Source organism: Dermacentor variabilis, chromosome 6 (genome assembly GCF_050947875.1).
Source record: "Dermacentor variabilis isolate Ectoservices chromosome 6, ASM5094787v1, whole genome shotgun sequence".
Lineage (NCBI taxonomy): Eukaryota > Metazoa > Arthropoda > Arachnida > Ixodida > Ixodidae > Dermacentor > Dermacentor variabilis.
The window spans coordinates 39,034,299-39,040,434 of NC_134573.1; positions in this window are offsets into that span (position 1 = coordinate 39,034,299).

A 6,136-nucleotide genomic window follows, 5' to 3' on the forward strand; every position below is an offset into this window, starting at 1 on the left:
TTTAATAATAGCATTATTATACCGAGCGATTTCGGTTTCGGTTTCTGGGCTCCGGGGGATGATATAACGTCACAGAGGAGGAAACGCAATATGGCTTGGTCACGTGGCCCACCAAAAAATAGTGACGTAAAACTATGCTGCGTCGTCTGCTCGCGCATACGCGTGCTCTGCCAGCAGGGGTCAACCACTGGCGATTCGAAGTGCATGTCGTGATTATTATAATTATTGCGAAGAGCGACAACAACGGTAAGAAAATATTGCGGCTTGTGAGAGTCGGTGATTCATTCCGAAGCGCCGTAAGCTCTAGCTTTGAAGTGAACCGGAAAAGGCCTAGCGACGATATCGGCAGGCGGTGAAGCTGCCGTCGATGCCAGAGCGACCACTCCTCGGTCGCTGATTGGCCGCTTCGCCGTACGGCTGCCGCACAAATGGGTCCTGGGCCCGTCCTCTCTACGGCAAGGAAATCCAGCCGTTCGCGAGCAAAACCGCCGTCACACGGGAGCCCGCGAACTGCAAACGGCGTGCGGAGAGTTTCCGTGCCGGTAACGTGGACGGGCCGGTAACGTGGAAAGGCCAAGCGAAGGAGAGTCCGCTCCGAGCTGCCGAATTACGCGACTATGCGAGGAGAGAAGCAGACAACACGAACGCCGCATATCCTGGTCCCTTTCGGAGTCGGCCGGCTAGTGTTACACTCAAACGTGTAACAGGCCCGTCCGCAGGGCAACTCGCCGCACGCAGTTTGCCGTTCGCGTGCCGTGCAGACCTGGCGGCGTGCGGCCGGCGTGCGGCGTTCGTGTTGTCCACTTCTCTCCTCTTGTGTCCGTGTCTGCACGCCTTACCCCTTCTTTGCATTAAGAAAGGATTTCTATATGCATGTAGCTCGGTCGTAGTGGAGGCTATGCTCGGTTGCTCGGCTCAGCAGGCTCCGTAATCGGCATTTCATCGCTACTCATCATACGTCACGTTTTTGTGCTGGTGTGCTATGACGTCAATATTTTCGTTCCTCCTCTGTGACGTATAACTGCCGCGCTAGCGATGGGTCTCGACTACGAGAAGGAGTTTTTAATGACTCTTTGGAGCTCAATTAAAATTATTTTGAAATGTTTACAGCGTCCAATACCTCGTTCTTGGTGTCCTTGCATACGGAAGCAGCCTACAACATGCTTTTTATAGCCTCAAAATTTGGTGTCTCAACCCCTCTAAGCAAGGCAATATCATCAGCGAATCGCAAGTGTCAGTTTCAGTTTCAGTTTGTTTATTCAGACGTACATTGCCTGGGTTGAAAGGACTAAAAGGCAGATGAGCTCTGCCTGACTAAGGTCCCTCCACCCATACATTTGCTCAGAAGCAGTGAGAATAAAAAAAAGAAAAACAATGGCTTGTACATTAAAGCGCCACAAAAAGATTTTCATGAACAGAAGTAACATCGCGATTAGGCATCTTAAATGGAGTAACGGAATCACACAATAATGCAACAGCAATAACCTATAACAAGCACAAACGCGTAGATAAATGGCAACATATTAGAAAGTAGAAAGTTTGTGCAAGCGTTATACAAAATGTAACATAACAATTCCTAGCAATGTATAACTGTTAGAAGACGCAGCAGAATACAGAGGTCATAGAACAATAAAAAGGCTTTTTTTTAAACTCAAGAACTTATTTAGGACAGAGCACCAGACAGTAAGTACATTGTAACATTTTTCTTTAAACTGTGGATAGAAGTACATTTTTCAATAACTTCGTGGATATAACTATTGTTGCGGAGAAGGTTAGGTATAAGGTAGAGCAATGTTTGATTGCCGTAAATGGTTCTGAATAACGGTATTCTAAATCATCTCCATTAACTTTTATCCCCAATTCTTCCCAATCCAGGTCTCTGAATACCTCCCGTAAACATGCTGTGAATAGCATATTGGAGAGATCGTATCTCCCTGCCTGACGCCTTTCTTTATTGCGATTTTGTTGCTTTCTTTATGGAGGACTACGGTGGCTGTGGAGCCGCTATAGATATCTTTCAGTATTTTTACATACGGCTCGCCTACACTCTGGTTCCGTAATGCCTCCATGACTGCTGAGGTATCATGCTGTTTTTTTTTTTTCATGCTGTTATCTTTGGTAGCTTCTTTTCATGCTCTTCTCTTTCTAACTTCGTCTTTCGTTTAGACGCACCATGCACTTTGATGCTTCCGAACGACCATTTTCGCATGAATGGATGCTAATTGTTCACCGGGCACTTCGTCAGTCCGACGCGGCCGCAGGTGCCCAACGGTGGCCGTCCCGATGACTGGCGCACGCTGCCTGGATGGTCCGTGGCTGGCCGAGAGTGGTGCGTCCCCCGGGAGCTCCTCAGCGGGCGGACTTATGCAAGCTTAACCGGCGGCTCGGGGCTGAAACGCAGCCCGCGATCAACTTCCTTTTATAGACGAGCGCCGCGTCTGTCTGCCACTAGAGCCAAAGAAGGCATTCACATACGCATAGAGTTCCTTGTACAAATTCCCTCCTTCTCCGTACAAACACACTCCTCCCGTCCGGTCTCGTCTTCCTATTGGCTAGGAGCAATCGTCTGTTCTGGGAGAATCTCGATTTTTCTTTCGCCCTGTCGAAGCCGAGCGCGAGAACGAAGGGGAGAGGGCGACTCCTAGCGCAGGCGAAGTTACGCGCTCTCCGTCGCCTCTGAGTAATCTTTTTCTACTTCTTTCTGAAAATTTCGTCGGCCATTGTGATCCTTTTCCGTCGAGCGCGCTCGAGGGTGCGCAGCCACTAGGCACGAATAGGCCCTGGAGACAGGCTTTTGTGTCCAGCTCTCCAACTTCCCCCTTCACTTTTCCAGTACTCTAGCCCGAACAGTAGACATTCCATGCCCCACAACACGCGGACAAAAGCACGCGTGACGTCTTCTTTCCTGCCTAGACTCTGCCGTCAGACTCATCATCATCTGCTATCGGACTCATCCTCCCCCGCCCAAGTTACCATCACGGTAAAGAAAAGTCGAATGGGAGGCACCTCTGGGTACTGCAGCGCATCCTTTCTATGAGTAGGACAGCGGCAGAACTATTTGAGAGGTGGAGGGTGGCGTGTTGGTGACGACGGGCAAGGGAGATTTAGGTACTCATTAGCAAGGAAGAAGCTTGGGCGTGTTGGTGGGATACATATAGACTCGGATACATAACGCAAAATTACCCCCGCGAAAAGTGGCGGTAATTCCCTACTTTCATAAAGTTTCCCACAACCTAAAAAAGGTTGGGCAACGTTCTGGTGTAAACGTTGTGTTTACAGCACCTAACAAACTCTTGAGGTTGAGTGTGTTGAGCTGTCCAATGAGGAAACGAAAGCCTGGTTGCGCTAGCGCGCACAAAGATCCTTTTGTTATATGCACTTGCAATGTTGTGTATAAGATCCCACTTTCGTGTGGGAAGTACTACGTGGGCCAGACGGGGCAGATGTTTAAACGTGCGTCTGGTGGAGCATAGTAGCAAAGTGGAGAGCATCGCAATAGATGGGCATGTGGCTACCCATTGTAGAAAATGTGACGCGAAGGCACCATGTTTCCCGCTCTTGAAACAAACTGTTGTTGTCTATCGCCACAGGAGTAAGATTACGAGGGAAATTGTGGAAGCAGCTGAGATTGCCAGAGCAGGTGACGAGTGCGTTAGCACGCCGTCTATACTTTTATCAAGGAAAGAGCTTGAATTTTTGGGCACAGTAGTCACATGACTGTTTTTCCTCCTTTCCTTCAGTGTGTCTATTGCAGTGGCGTCCCAGTGAGTATATATATACTCACCAGCTGCAATAAATCAATTGTTGAAAGTTAGCGCTCGTCCTGTGTTCTGCTTGTCCCTGTGTCATTTTTTGCGCTATGTATCCGAGTCTATGGGGCTCTTGCATTGCCCAGGGGCGCTGCGAATGGATGGATGGATGATTGAGGCTCAACCCTTTGAATCGGGCGGCGGCGGCGCGCGCCACCTAGCCTTTAATGGTTATATATGCATGCATACCTATGTATTTACTCCTTTACTTTTGCGTTGATATTATCCACCAATCGGATAGTCTCCGTTTAGTTATTTCTACCTGTTCAAAGTCTTCTACTTTCACTGTCTTTAAAACCCAAAGCTTTGAATAGTTCCCCGTTAGATTCAACTGCAGGGTGAAGTTGTTTAAAAGCAAGTATCAGGTGTTCAGCTGTTTCCTCCTCCTCTCCACACGCATCGCACACCAAATCTATCTCCTGGTATCTGGCTCGGTACGTTTTAGTCCGCAGTACACCTGTCCTGGCTTCAAACAACAATGAGCTTCCCTTAAAGTTATCGTAAATATTTTCTTTGGCTATTTCTTGCTTAAACGTCCTGTATGTCTCCAATGTCGATTTGGTTTGCATCTCTGTACTCCACATACCCCTCTCTGTCTCCTTAACCTTTTTCTTGACAGATGATTCCTTACTTGTCCCCCCGCTACTGCCCAAGTATTTGCTTGTCAATTTTCTAGTTCGCTTCCTCCACCTCGTGTCAACATTCCTCGTGTATAAGTAAATGAAAACCTTCCTAGCCCACCGAATTTCCCCCATTTTTCTCAATCGCTCCTCAACTGCTATCTTGCTACTAGCCTCTCTGCTCTCGAAAGAAGACCATCCTAGATCCCCCTGCACTCCAAGATTTGGTGTCTTGCCATGTGCTCCCAGAGCGAGCCTACCCACACCACGTTGCCTAATTTTCATCTGTTGCCGGGTCTCTGTTCTAATACATAGAACCGCATTGGCAAAAGTCAGGCCTGGTACCATTACCCCCTTCCATATCCCTCGTACTACCTCGTACCTATTGTAGTTCCACAGTGCCCTACTCTTCATAATCGCTGCACTTCTGTTACCTTTAGTCGTTAGATATTTTTCGTACTCTGTCAGATACTCAATGCCATTATTTATCCACACCCCAAGGTACTTGTATTTATCGACTATCTCCAGCGTGGCCTCCTGTATCTTATGCTCGCCGCAAATGTTATCATTAAAAATCATGACTGCTGATTTTTCTTTGCTGAACTTCAAGCCTAATCTGTCTCTTTCTGTACCACATATGTTCATTAATTCCTGCAGATCTTCTGCATTGTCAGCCATTAATACAATATCATCCGCGTACATCAGTCCTGGTAATGACTGTTCAATCAATTTTCCTTGTTTGAAAAATGATAGGTTGAAGCCGAGTCCGCTTTGCTGTATTTTGGCCTCTAAACCTTGTAGGTACAGCATAAACATCAGAGGTGACAATGGGCACCCCTGCCTAAGCCCCCGCCGAATCATTACAGGCTCCGAAACCTGCTTTTCCCATTGTATAATCACCCGGTTACCTTTATAGATATCTTTTAAGAAATTGGTTACTCCATCTTGCACTCCTAAAGTTTCCAGAATGCCCCACAAGCCCTCTTGAAGTACACTGTCATAGGCTCCCTTGATGTCCAAAAAAGCCAGCCATAGGGGTCTGTGTTCCTTTTCAGCTATTTCAATGCACTGTGTTAGCGAGAACAGATTGCCTTCTAGCCTCCTATGCTTCCGGAACCCATTTTGTAGCTCTCCAAGTACCCCCTCGTTCTCTACCCATGCCTGCAGTCTGTCCTTTATAATCTGCATAACCACCCTGTAAACCACTGACGTCACTGTTATAGGCCTGTAGTTATTTATGTCAGCTTTGTCCCCCTTTCCCTTATATATCATTCTCATCCTACTTAGCCTCCATTCGTCAGGTACTTTACCATCCACTAGCATTTTGCTCACCACCTCCCTCAATGCTTTCTTAGATTTCAGGCCCAATTTCTTTATTAACGTAATTGGAATACCATCGGGACCTGCCGATGTGCTACTTGGTACCCTCTTCTCAGCCCTTTCCCACTCTTTTTGTCCAAGCGAAAGCAGTGGGTTGACCGGGCTATCCCTCTCCGACGTACTGCATGTACCATTTCTCTGTTTTGTAAATTTCTCCCTCATCATGGTTCCTATATGCTCCATTGTCTCCTCTCCTTCTAACCGAGTACCTTGAGCTGTTACTATATACCTCTGCTCTAGGCTTGTCCTATTACCCAAGGAGTTCAGATGTTGCCAGAATTTTCTAGCTGCCTGTTTATCTTTTTTATTGCTTATTTTTGACAGCCA